Raw genomic sequence first — 14,879 nt, forward strand, 5'->3', positions numbered from 1 at the left:
TACTTCGTTTCCGCAACGTAGGGTAGTGGTAAACAACAACACTGTCTGCATATCGTTGAATGCAAGTAAAGAGGCTCTGTAAGATTAACGCGTTTTTGACGAGTTCTAAAGCACATCAAATGTGTTTTTTCTCTGTTCACAAAAATACAATTTTTTGAAAACCAGCTCATTATTTGTTTTATATCCGCCTGCAGAGTTGAGACCGCAGTGAAGTAATTTTCATCTGCCAAGACTAAAGCCGTATCATCGGCGTACTGATAAATGTTGGACTTTAAGGGCAGCAAGGCGAGATCATTAACATATACATTAAAAAGCATGGGGCCCAACACCGAGCCTTGGGGTACGCCGTAGTTGAGGTACAAGGCATCACTTGTATCATCCCCAATTCTGACTTTTTGAGTTCTGTTGGAAAAGTAGCTTCGAAACAAGTTGAGAAACGGCCCTCGGAAACCAATTCTTTCCAGCTTATCTAGCAATATTGTGTGATCAATTGTATCGAAGGCTTTCGTCAAATCTAAGAACAGTGCGAGTACTAATTGGTTCTTGTCTATGTTGTCGTTCATAAAGTCCGTTATATCTTCGAGTAACAGTGTCGTGCTTTTTTGTTGTCTAAAGCCGTACTGACTGTTGCCAATTAATAAATACTTGTCGCAAAAGGAGGTCATTATTTTTAAGACAAACTTTTCCATGATCTGCGAGATGACAGGTAGCAGCGCGATGGGCCTATAATTGGATAATTCTTTTTTATTCCCCTTCTTGTATATAGGCCTAACTACTGATACCTTCAGCTCATTAGGTATATTTCCTGTAGCAAAAACGCCATTTAATATCGCAAGCAAAACATCTTTTAAGCTGCTAAAGTTAGTTTGTATATCTCTTACCCTTATGTTATCGTTCCCGGCTGGCTTTGTTACAGACATACTGTTAACTATATCCCTTAGTTCCGAGACTGTCATTTCTGGCAGATACGCAGAATTCGGGGAATAGCCCAAAAGCTCTGGTTTTTCTGGAGTGTTGCTTGTTTGGTTCCGTAGATTTTGTACTTGCTTAACAAATGTATTATTGAACTCGTTGCTTAGCGTATTACCGATAGTTGCCCCAAAATTTTTGTTTATACATTCATCTATGCTGTCCTTAGGGGGTTTTCCGATTATTTGATTAACTGTATTCCACGTTTGCCGGAAGTTTTTCCCACACTGCTTGAGTTTCGTCACATGGAACCTTTTTTTAGCCAGTCTACTTTTAGCAGTCACCTTGTTTCGCAGTTGTCTGAATTCTTCCTTTAATGCTGCATCCTGGGGATTTCGTTTGCATCTATTCCATAATTTACTTTTTTCAGAGCTTAATTCTAATATTTCTTGGTCTATCCATTTGTTACTAGGTTTTCTTTGTGTCAATTTTATCGTTCTTTTTGAGCTCTCGTATATATCATTGAACTTCTCGACCACCGTTTCATATAGGGTGACGTGATCAAAATGCAACAAAGAGTTCCAGTTGAATCTTTTCACCTTATCATCTATTTTACTGTTGTCTAGAATCTGGTAATGTACTTGCTTATTGGTTTTGATCGTAGGATCCTCACCCATAATCCTAAGCGCAATGAAATAATGGTCGGCCACTTTTTGTGTTATTACTCCTGCTATAAAATCTAAATTACACGAACGTACAATGACATGATCAATGCACGATCTTGTCACTTTATTACCCAGGTACTCCTCTCTTGTATAATTATTAATTAAATTTTGAAGCCCATAGCTGCATAATATGTCGAGATATTCGGTTACTCCACATTTGTGTTGGCCCATGACATCGATGTTGAAGTCCCCTATGAGTACGATGTGCTCGTCATTATTAAATTTATTGAGTAATGTTACAAATTCGTCATAGAATAAATTTAAATTGCAGTTAGGTGGTCTATATACAGCAAATATAGTAAATGACAACTCAGCCCTATGTATTGATATCACAAGAACTTCTGCGTGATTTAATGACGCTTCAATACGATCGGGTAGCCAACTATTTTTAATGTACACTAGAATCCCACCCCCCCTTCTGCTTTCTCTACGTACTGATATTGAATGAAAACCAGCTATGTGAAAAGGTAAAGGCTCTTCAGCTTCGATATTTATTTCAGTCAATATTATTATATCAACATCTAACAAGGGGTTCAATAGGTAGACATTTAGTTCATCCCAGTGTTTTTTTAGGCTTCTTACATTAATTTGAATGATGTGTAGAATCTGCTTTTTGTTTGCTATACCCTCTTCAGCTATAACTTTTTGGGTGTATCTGTTCCAGTCTTTAAATGAGTTGCATGTGGCCATTTTAATGAATTTTGTTCAAGTCACTTTCACTTTCGATACGTATTGCAGCCTTCCCCTCCCTTTGTCTGACCAAAATTTTGCCGTTCATCATCCATACATAGTTGTAGCCCTGTTCCTTTGCACAATCTTTTGCGGCCCAGAAAAGCCATCTCTGAAGCTTCGTCAGGTTCTCATTGACGTAAATTCGCTCTGCTTTCAAGGCGGTACGCTTGCTGATCCACTGGTTCCTTTCTGACCTGTCATTGAACCGCACAATGATCGCAGGAATTTTGCCTTCCCTCGCTCTCAATCTGTGCATGGACTCAATCTTATCAGGCTGGGGTACGGGAAGTTTCAGCTTTCTTGCTAGGTTATTCATGACCGCTGATAAGTCCTCCTCGTTGTTTTGAGCGACACCATGAATTTCGATGTTCATCCGTCGTGAATATTGTTCCGCGTTCTCCACTGCCCATTCTAGTTCTTTAATTCTTTCGTCTCTTTCTCTCCCGAGTTTTTCGATTTCATTCGTCCTTTTTTTCAACTCGTTCGTGACGCCTACCAATGAGTCCACCTTTTTTAGCAAGTCATCATACTGGTTCGAAAGCATGGTAGCCGACTTTTCTATTGCTTCGATCGTTTTCTCTTGCCTATCCAGTTTCTGTATCATCGTATCGTGCTTTGTTGACTGCAGATTTATCTTTATTTCAATTTCATCCATTCTGCTCAAGACCTCTGTCAGTTTTCTGTTTGTTTCTTGCAGTTGTGTTAACACAGCTCTTTGCCTCTGATCTTCGGTTTCATAGGCTAACTCTGCTGCCTCATTATTGGCTTGTGATGATTGTCGCTGGTCATGTATTTTACAAGTTGTGCATCGCCAAGACAATGAATCAGCGGTCGTCATGCTTTTTAGTTTGGTTTTGCTGACACCCGAACATTTTCCAGTATGATAGAAATGTTTGCATTCCGCGCATTCTAATGCTTGGGTATCTGGTGTCACTTCTTTTAAACACACTAGGCAATCGCTTTGGTTTCCAGACAAGGGCATGATTCACAGCAGAAATTGGCAGTCCAGCGGAGAGTCAGGTGCTAACAAAAGGTCAAGCAAAGGCTTGCACCCACCTGAATGTCAAAAACGGTGTTGTTAGGCCCGTTCCGAGCACTCCGCTGGACCGCAGTTCCTCCACGTCAAGTGCCCGCTTATATGCGCTGCATGGGCGCCGTCCGGTAGGTGTTCATCCGTGCTGTTCTTTGTTGCTTGTCATCAACGGCCCGTGCGCTAGGAAGCTGCGGCAGCGATGACTGTGCAGTCGCCGTTGATCGCCTGTTCCAGTTGGTCGTTTGCCTGAATGTCAAAAACGGTGTTGTTAGGCCCGTTCCGAGCACTCCGCTGGACCGCCGGTAAGAGAACGTCTGAAGAATTTAAAGAAAAAAAAGTTTAAATAAACAAAGGACATGCAGCTCGCGCTGTTTTGTCGATAAGAGTGTTTTGCTTTTGGGTCTCTTGTTCTTGTCTTTTTTCCAAAAACTTTTATCTACGAATAAAATTCTGCCAGCTTGGCGTCCGCGAGCAACGTGAAAAAGCGCAATGACGTGCAAACGAAGTGCCCCCGAGAAATATTCGATTTTCGTCGCCAGAGGCGCTGTCCATACTTGTTGCTCGTCCACGCGCTGACCGGAACGACATCGTCAGTTTCCAGACGACGTCGGCGATGTCAGGAGCTAAAATTCGCGAAAAACAAAACATTGCAAAATAGCAGGATGACGGCTATTGTGATAAAGCGGAACCAGGATCTTGTACTCCTCTCACCAGCATGTGCGCATCGAGCTTCACTGCTTTGCACCGGAGTGCTAGGAGCAGCGGCTGACATGGGTGAGCGCCTGGGCTGGCGCGATGGGCTAGGAAATTATACTCAGTACTATTCCAAGTGACAGGTCTACCTTCTTTTGTATTGATTGTAAGTTTATCTCTGGTTTTAAAACAGCTGCGCCTAGAAATATAAAATAGAGTTCGGGTCTACATTTGGATAAACACGGTAGTCAAGGTGGTTTCAACCTGCTATCGATCGAAAGAGCAGCGAACTTCACTCTAATTCCATCGCCGCTAAAGAGCGGTGTCATCTTTGCCTTATTTCTAAAAAAAAAAAAAAAAAAAAGAGGGGCTTTTTTTACTTTCTTTTTTTTATCTATTCTTATCACGAAAGGTAGTAAGTAATATATAAACTCCAGTATCAAAGATGAACCTTCAGTCATTATCAAAAATGAATTCATTTAGCGATGAAATCACATTTTCATTTTCAAGTGATGTAGTAACAGATTTTGGCATCTGCTCCAAAACAATACTGCGCCTGGTACAGAATTACCCTGCTACGAAAGGTCAAATACCGCTTCCATCATCGACTCCGTGTGCTAAAACGAAAGTACACGAAGCCTTCACCGCGTCGGAGATATTCCGCCGTACGTTAGTCCCCTGTCCGTAGCGTCGTACCATGACCCCGACTAACTCCTAGCAATCAAGGCTAAAACCGCCAATATAAGAAAAGAAACACGCGATAATAGAATATTTACGGCGACTTGGCGCATTTTGTGTACGTTGCGTTCCGTAGTTTGGAAAAGAAAAAACAAAAAAAAAAGTTGTTTTTTTTTGTTTTTTTTTTGGCGAGGGGTGGGGGGGAATTTACTGTTTTCAACCGCAGCATACCTTGAAGTGCCTGCTTTATTACAGTGCAAAGAAGTTTCGATCATACAGAAGTCGTCACTGGAGAGTCTATCGTTCCAATACCTGGGCTCCGATGCCCCCAGTAACGATACCCGATAACGATACAATGCGTGTGCAAAGGCGACGGCGCAGTATCGGGTATCGTTATCGGAGTCATCGGAACGATCTACTAAAGCTCGTTACTAACATTATATATGTCGTTCGCAAAAAACGTCACGTTTCGTCATGTAGTGAACGATCTTCAAAAAAGCCGCAAAAAATTCTAACTGAATATTACACACGAGCAAGAATCGCGTCGCCAAGCGGCGTATCCATAGGAACCGCCAAAGCCCTACTGTCTCCGCGACGGGTGCTATGGCGCAGACCGCATGGCGCGTTTTTGCTCGCGATTCAGGCGCGTCGGCGTCAAACTGACGTCATTTCCTGCGCGCGGGCGCGCGTTTTCGCGGGAGCGTTGGTTTCTAGCCGACCCAGAACAAGACGCGCGCGCCGAGGCGTCGAGGCGGCTCTCGCCCAATGAGGGTCGGTCGAACTATCACGCGATCCCGCGTGGTACGCTGTTTCGTATTCAGAACATTTCAAAGTGTTCAAAAGCGTTTTTATTTTCCATATAAAAATTGAAAAGGTGTTTCTTTTGACACACAAACCCGTTTTATTTACTTATTTGTTCATTTAATTCTCATTTGTCGTATTTGCGTCAACATTTACATCGCGTGTTGAGAATTCTGTTATCTGGCAACGCTGATAGCGCGCGGCTGGCGGTGCTTGGCTTTGTCTGCATGCGGGTGCCCCCGCGTCAGCTTCCGCGCGAGCGTTCATAGCGCGTCGCGTTTTCGCGTGTAGAAAAACGCGCCATGCGGTCCTGGCGACGCGATGCGACGCGATTTTTGCTGACACGTGTTTTAGGCTTTAGGGGAAAAGCGCTTCTCCAGAGCGGGAGAGTGGACGCGAACGCGTATTGTACGACAATTAGATTGTTTGTTTCTTTCTTTATTTGGACACAAGCTATCCGGAGCACAGGACAAGAGGCATAGTATACATTCTGCCTGACGACGCCCAGTACAGCGCAGACCGCATGGCGCGTTTTTCTGCACGCGAAAACGCTACGCGCTATGAACGCTCGCACGGAAGCTGACGCGGGGGCACCCGCATGCAGACAAAGCCAAGCACCGCCGGCCGCGCGTTATCAGTGTTGCCGGATGTCAGAATACTCAACACGCGATATAAATGTTGACGCAAATACTACAAAATGAGAATTAAATGAAAAAAAAAGTAAATAAAACGGGTTTGTGTCAAAAAAACAAAAACAAAAAAAAAAACCTTTTCAATTTTTATGTGGAAAATAAAAATGCTTTTGAACACTTTGAAATGTGCTGAAATACGAAACAGCGTACTGTGCAGGATCACGTGATAGTTCGACCGACCCTCATTGGGCGAGAGCCGCTTCAACGCCTCGGCGCGCGCGTCTTGTTCTGGGTCGGCTAGAAAGGCTAGAAACCAACGCTCCCGCGAAAACGCGCGCCCGCGCGCAGGAAATGACGTCAATTTGACGCCGACGCGCCTGAATCGCGAGCAAAAATGCGCCATGCGGTCTCCGCTTCGCGTCAGCTAGCAGTGGGAAACAAAAGCTCAAGTAATACATATAAAACAAACATTGACAGAAACAACAGCACACTATTATTATGACGTTCACAAAGAAAGAAAACTACGCGTCATATTTAAACAGTGGCAAGCAAGCACCAAGAAAAAACACTGACTATATTATGAACCGAAATTTGTATTTAAAAAAAACAATGCAGGAGATGTAGGCGGGACGTTACAAGTCAAGAAGGTAGGAGAAGCTCCTCCCACAAGTGTGATGCGCCTGTTTCAAATCTCTCCGCAGTCGAAAGAAGAGTTCACTGGAAACGCTCCTTGTTCCGCTTCAATGGATTCCCACTTGTCTCCGATCCCACTTTTTAAGAAAGCGACCTTTGTATTCATCGGAGAGGGAACCGAGCCCCTGAAAGCAGCCTTTGTATCCATCGGGGGGGAAGCTAATCCCCGAAAGTCGTATTTGTTTCCGTCGGGTGGGGGAGAACTCTAATCTCCCTCTCGTGGCTTCCACAGTGCTAAGTCAAAGTCGAAAGATAAAGCAAATATGTACAGAAAGGCAAGACCCTCCTCGCGCGTTGGCCGCGACGTCACGGAAACGGTGGGACGCTATTGGATGCGGAGGTGGCGGAGGGATATCTGATTCCCTTTGAGGGGCATTTGCCGCTACCTTCTTGATATCTCGAATGGACGGCCGTATTCTTGGAAAAAGAGGTCGAGATTGAACGAGGCCGACGAGGCGCATGACGTAAAGATATCTCGTTTCCTCCTCTCTTTGCTTCGCCCCCTCAAGGCGGTGATCGAGGCGGAGAGAACGCGAGGCCCTTTCCTCTCCTCGGAAAAACAAGACGTAAACAAATCTGTCAAGTGCGCCTCCTTAAAAAAAAAGAAAAAACCAAAAAAAAAAAAACGGTCATCCGTTTGAGATATCGCTCTATGAGTGATGTTTTGGTGTTTCTAGCATCCCGTTGCACGCTTTTGCCGCCGTGTATTGTGGAATCCAGATTTCGGTTCAGCATCCCTGGCACAATATGGAAATAAATTGGCAATATTTATGCCGGACGCGCCATAAGATATATTTTTATTTCATGTGCGAAGTCTGCTGATTGTCTGCTGAAACATTGTCTCGTGGCCTTAGAGGGGCATTGCGGCAATTCTAGTACTTCCGCGAATGCCACTGACATTCATAACCTACGAAACACACGTCAGTTCCCTTCTCCACGCAACGGCAGTCGCAGAATAAAATTCGAGAATAACGAGCAGCGTTCACCCCCTCAACTCGCAGACGGAACAAGCGGCCACGTGAGCTAATGTTTATTATAGCCATGTGTTGGGATCGGCATACCACAGGGCACGAGCTAAGTCACCAGAATGTGCGTCGAGGGATTCATTGTCACCAGCCCAAATCGAATGCTCACCCCAGAGCTCGCGTCCACTACATATGGGCCGCATTTGAAATCGCCACCGCGGGGATCGCGAAGCTTGACGACGAAATCCTGTGGATTGCATGACTGACAACGCCAACAATGCGATCACCACAGCTTCGCCATCGAGTCCCGCGAAGGAGAGACTGAAAGGAAACGTTTTCTGTCAATTCTCGTAATTATGCTGCGCGAAAGAAGCTTCGCGGTCATTGTATACTTGGGTCCCTCTGTGCCAGTAAGCTTGTGTGAAGTGAGAAACTGCCCTCGGCCCCTTTAATGGCGAAGTTTTGATAGTCACTGATTTGCCTAAAAATTGGTTCAACACATTATTACAAGTCACAACAGCTAACCGGAGAGCGCGTGAAGTTTTGAATGTCGGTTTTGGTATCGCTCTCAGTTGCCGTTTTCTGAATAGCTATTTCGAACTTGGAGATAATAAATAGCAGGCCGCAATGAGCAAAGTTTGGCTATTCCTGCAGGCATTACATGTTCTATGACAGGTTCCATGACATGTTTCTTTTATAGTGAGTATTTAATTGAAGAGATTTTTTTCTCTCGAATAGTTGGTGTGGTTGCCCGGAGCCGCAGCCTCTTACCAGTTAATATTGAACTTGGCATGTATCGGCTACAAAAAAAAAAAAAAAAAAGAGCTTAAACAGCAGTCTACTTCTTCAGAAGAAAATGTTGCGTTATATTACAGATGTCCCGTGTGGATATCGTTCAGAACCTTCATTTTCTAGATGCAAAGTAATTCGCATAGAAGACATGTATGAATGACGTCCACTTTATTCCGTTCGTTTTTCGTACAGCATTTATGATTTTTTTTTTTTTTTTTTTGTATTCGACTTTTTTGAATTAACTGCGTAGGGTTAGAAACCTGTCCAACTTCTAACCGGCACGGCTTTTTTTTTTTTTTTTTTTTTTTTTGTGCATAAAGTCCGATTGCTGGTTTGTTTCTAAAACCGGCCTCCACTACAACATTACGACAGTTCTAAATAAATGGATATTTAATGATAGAGATGTATTTCTGATTTCAAGAGCCTATTTGGCGCTTACATTTCGTCTAGCCTGTTAAATATTTTTACGTGTTTTTTTTCTGTAATAATGTATTTGATATTTGTTTTTGTATTCATGTTTGTATATGTTTTTTTTTTTTTTTTTTTCCTGTTTTCTTGATTTCTTCAAGCAGCTTTCGACCTAAGGGACCCTTCCAGTGTCCGTCTGGAAAAATAAAGATGTGAATTTAAAAACGTTTTTAGTTTTGTTTGCTCTAAAAGCCAACCAATTGCCGGATACTTTTTAACCGCAAAACACACACACACACACACACGCGCGCGCGCGCGCGCGCGCGCACGCACGCACGCACACAAGAAAATATTACGTTTAGCATTAGCACAAATGTAGCGCTAGCGGTCCGGACCACATGCCAGACTTTTGGAGCTTGCCGTTATCTGAATCGAAGGTCATAAGCGATTTTCATAACTTTTAAGTGAAAAATACGGTGACCGGCGAAACCCGCAAACACGTGGAGATCAATATGGCGCTGGCTACAGGGAACGGGCCCCACTTGCTCAGTGAAAACTTCCCAGAATCGCTTGGAATAACCTTTAAATCAGGCAACCGCAAACTTCGAACGTTTGGAGTCTGCTCTGAACTGCTAACGCCACAATTTGGCCGGAGTCTGAGCGTGTATTAGCAATGCAAATTTAAATTTAAAATAAAAAGAATATTTTTTTTTTGTTAACACTTTTACGTATTATTTATGATATCAAGAATAAGATTATCGCAACCATCGTATGATCAACTGAATGTTTATCGCTCGGTACTTTCTTTCTTTTCTTTTTGTCTTTTTTTATCGGTTGAACATTATTTTATGTACCAATGTTTTTCGGTAAAAAGCGAAAATTAGAGAAGCCCAATTCTTATTTGGGATATATAGAAATTAAAATTCTAGAACGGCCTTGTGTTGGTATACAAAATACAATTTGAAACCATAATATATATATATATATACAGTTTTTTACAAGGCTACTTACTGCCAGATGATTTTGAATAACAGGGCTTCAATGACACTGTTACTAACATAAGACCTCTGATCTACATGACTCGGACTTCAATCTACAACAAAAGAGGAGTGGTCTTAAATAGGATAGGCTAGCTAAAAGAAGCAAAGTACTCATATGGGCCAGCTGGTACATATCGGTGGAAAAGCGCCGAAAAATACGCGGAGAGACAGAAAGACAACAGGACAGGGCGCTCCTGTTGTCTTTCTGACAACAGGAGCCTGAAATACCAGGTAATAGACCGAGGGTGCCTTCATGTAAAACGAACATGGAGGCACTCTAGACCGTTGGAGTAGGCCACGAAGGAGTCCTTAAATTAAGATAGGAGTTTCGTATATAAATGCTTCCTAGCCTCTACAGCCTGGTTCTCTCACTAATAGTCACTGACAGCTGAAGAAATGTAGGCTGTGTCCTATAATTAGGGTTCCGTGTTTTCAGATAAATCCGAAAAAAAAAACCCCGAAAAACACTCGTCCGTAAATTGTTCGTGAGTTCGGATTTATTTGAAAAACTCAAAGTTTCGAGATCAGTGACAAAATGAACAGCAAAAATTACGGAGTTTTACAACTAAACTTTATAAGGGCACAAGGCCAGTGGCCTTGTGCCCTTATAAAGTTTAGTTGAAAAACTCCGTAATTTTTGCTGTTCATTTTTTCTTTTTTTTTTTTTTTTATGCAGTGAAATATACTCTGAATGTAAAGAAAATTGGGAATCAAACAAAAATAATCTCCGATAAACCCCGTGTCACTTCGGTCCGTGTCGTCCGTGTCACTTCTTTGTCTGGTCCTCGTCTTTCCGCGCTGTTTTTAATTTCCGAACCCCATATCCCCAGCGAAAAATAAACTCCGAAAAACACCCTCCGAATTTCACGAGAAATAAACTCCGAAAAACACCCTCCGAATTTCACGAGAAATAAACTCTGAAAACACGGAATCCTACTTATGATTGGGGTTTTGTGTGTTTCGGTATTTTTCGGTAAATACCGATGAACCCCGAAAATTAACCCTTGAGCCGGTTTTATAAAAATAGAAAAAAGCCTATATGAAAAAAAAAAAAAAAAATCTAGTTTTCTGGGGGGAAAAAAAATCTTCAAATACAATTTTATTTGGTATTTACCTCAAACAAAGTCGTGCTAAACGGTCCGCGAAACAGCTTCCTTGTTCGGAACTAAAATCCTTATCTCGTTTCTTTATTTTATCGGCACTGCGGCAGTATTAGGTCGCTTTTCAAGCTCTCGGCTCACGCACATATATGTCGCCTGGAGGTCGAGGAATCCAGTACGCGTGACCTAATTTCTGCAAAAAAAAAAAATGCACCGATAAACACCGATTTCTCGTCCAACACCGAAAATCGACATGGAAAGCACCGCCTTCTCGTCCGACACTGTAAACACCGATTTGTTGTCCGACACCAAAACTTGACATCGACAAACGTCGATTTCTTATTTGACACCGTATATTGCCACCGAAACGCCGATTTCCTTTCCAACACCGAAAATTTACTCCCAAAAACACCAAATTTGTAAAAAATACTAACCTCCCCCCCCCCCCCCCCCCAAAAAAAAAAAAAAAAAAAAATCCTTTTGAAATAAAAGAAGTTAAAAACCCCGAAAACACGGATCCTGACTGAACAAAAGGTTAAAAAGCACGAGCGAACGTGGACAATGAAGAAACACGGACAACTGGACAGGCGCTTCACTCTCAACTGGTTTTTATTATCACCATCGTCACCCATATGTATAGACATTTCCCAAACCACATCGCGCTCAATCGCCACAATCAAAGGCAACCATCCAGAAACCCCGTTTCAATCTGAAGCAGATACACAGACGGAGCGCTAACGCAATTGCTTTGTTTCTTTTTCATGTAGAATGCTTCTATAATCTCTCTTTCCGTCTTGTCTTTTGCCTTACTTTTAATGTTCACACTTCTTACTTTGTGATTATCGGCTAATTCTTTCTTAAACGGGGAAATTTGTAATGCTCCCAGAGGAGCCGGACTTTTAACTATGGTTCTTGAGGTGAAAACGGGTATAACTTCTTTTTTATTTCACTGAGATATATCATAAAGAGCAGAGGTGACAGTGGCCAGCCCTGCCTGAGCACTCTTTTTTATTGCTGCGGGTTGTGTAGTTTCTGCTTCCTATGTTATAACTACCTTAGTGTCTATGATACAGCTGCCGAAGAAACCTAACCAATATGCATCTAAGTTATACTCCTTCAGCTGACCCCAGAGTTTTTCCTGGCCCACATTATTGTATGCTCCCTTAATGTCCAAAAAATCTAGCCATAAAGGAGTTTGGTTCTTCATTGCTATTGCTTGTGTGACGACGAATAAGTTACCTTCCAGTCTTCTATCCCTTCGGAATTCATTTTGGAGCTCACCCAGTATTTGCATATCTTCTGCCCGTTCCTCCATTCTCCACTTTACTATCTGCATAGCTAATCTGTATATAACTGAAATTATCGATATTGGGCAATATGCCTTAATGAATTGTCTTTGTTTCCTCTGCCTTTATATAATAGTCTCATTTGACTTAGTGTGCAGTCACTGGGTACCTCTCCTCCTGTAATTGTTTGATCAATCACATGCCGCAACTTCAATTTGCTTGTTTTTCCTAGTGTCTTAATGAGTTCCATAGGTATGTCGTCTGGGCCTGTCACTGTACCTGCTGGAACCCTACTTTCTGCCTTGTCCCAATTCCTTGTGGTCGTCTCCATTGTTACATAATTCTGCTCCTCCTCTACGCTGCTGCTGTCAGTGCTATCCACTGTCCCCCTCTGCTCAAGCTGGGAGAAAGCCTCTTCGATTGTCTGCCTAATATATTCCCGTGCCTCTTCCCCCTCTACTCTTCTCCCCTCCCGTGTGGTGTTCCCAAAAACTTTTCGCTGCATTCCTATACTTTTTTATATATTTATTTCCATGATCCACTGCACTCCCAATTTTGGTCTGTATTAAAGCTGATGCCCCCCTTTTTCGCTCTTGGAAGCTTTCCCATTTTGATTCTACCTCAGTTGGCAAGGCTCCCCTTTTCTTTGCCCACCTATGCTCCCTAGATGCCTTTTGGCGCTGCAATATGGCTGCTTTGACCTTCTTATCCCACCAGCTTTTTGGTTTGCGTCTTCGTTTTTGCTGTCCTCTAATTATTCAATTCGATGCTTCTCTAATTCTCTTTTAAAGATACCTATTAGATCCTCATATGTCCACTCCATTTCTGGTCGTTTCAATACAATGTTCTCAATGCTTTTCGATACTTGTATTTGAGTTTCAATTAGTGTAGGTTTATCCGCTCGTTCCTGGGCTTGCTGTTCTGATTTGGATGCGCCAAATTTAATCTTAATTCGTTTGTGGTCACTCCCTAAGCTTTTTGTTCCTTCCTCATCTATTTCCATACTTCCTAACCTGTCATACAGTTTGTGGCGCATGAAGCAGTAGTTGTAGAGTGTGAATTGTTTCGTTCCTACGTTATTTTGCCGTCGCATTTTACTTTTGCATTCACTAACACTAGGTCAAGGGCATCACAGAAATCTTCTAGCAAATTTCCAGTTGTATCTGTAAATCCATCAAACTCTTCCAAATGGGCATTCCTGTCTCCTATGATAATTATTTTCTGATATAAAGCCAATTTCTCTGATGTCCCTCGATATACATGTAAAGTGTTCTGTATTTTCCTCCCTCGAGTCATTTCCTGTTTTCAGGTAAGCAAACCCCAGAAGAATGCTGAGGCCTGTCACCCTACCTTTCAGCCATAAATGTTATCTGCAGCTTTCATTCTCTCTTTCCCAGTCTTGTGCTTTAACTAACATGCCTAGACCTCCGCCTTTGCATTCACCTCTCCTACGGTTGGATCCCAACCACGAGTAGCCTGGTATGTACGCGTTGGTTCCTCCTCATCTCTAAGGTGCGTTTCTGCTACCCCATACACTCTGAAATTTTCAGCCTCTAATCGTTCACCAATGTCCTCCCACTTTATTTTATTTCTGCCTCCCTGCATATTTATGAAGCCTATATTGAGCCGATTCTTTCTCTTGTTTTTGCGGGGCTTCCTCCTGCTCTCCCTGCTGCTCCTGCGGTACTCAAACCCAGGATTGTCTTCCGACTCTGGTACCGGTACGTCTTCTCCCGCTAGGTTGCCATTGAGCCAAAGATGCTCTGGAGCCGATTCGGCACTCCTTGCGTACTGTTTATACGCGGCGCGAAGTAGTTAACTTACACGATTTGGTTGCCCTGGGAAGAAGCGGTGATTTTGGCGCTTAAAGCGTGTACGTCTTGATAAGATAACGATAACACATATCTAATCTAAAATGGACCAGCATACCCTAATGTTACACATAAAAAGAGAAATTATAAATGCACCAGGGGGAACCGGATTTTTTTACTGAGTAAAATGTCACTCAGCCATATTCAGTTCGTGTTGAAACGCATTCTCAAGGGACATGAAATTTTCGCCAAGGTGGCCCAATTTACGAAAGATGAAGTTCCGTAAACTATTTAACAACGGCTGTCGAATTGCCGTTGTTTATGTTTGCTTTTTTCTTATCAAAACAATTTAAGGTGCTACTTATTTGGTATCATACTTTCATCGCCAAGAGCTTGTCTAATAAAACAGATTGGTAAACGTTCCGTAGCTCTTCTATTAACGCGGAGTCAGAAACATTAACAATTATTTACACCGCTACAACTACACTCAATTTGTAGATTGCTAAAAAAAATATATACATATATGCCATACATTATGACTAGTCAATTAGTTTGTTAATGTTGAATATGAAGGACGATAG

Source organism: Ixodes scapularis, unplaced genomic scaffold, assembly GCF_016920785.2.
Source record: "Ixodes scapularis isolate PalLabHiFi unplaced genomic scaffold, ASM1692078v2 PGA_scaffold10__122_contigs__length_95168666, whole genome shotgun sequence".
Lineage (NCBI taxonomy): Eukaryota > Metazoa > Arthropoda > Arachnida > Ixodida > Ixodidae > Ixodes > Ixodes scapularis.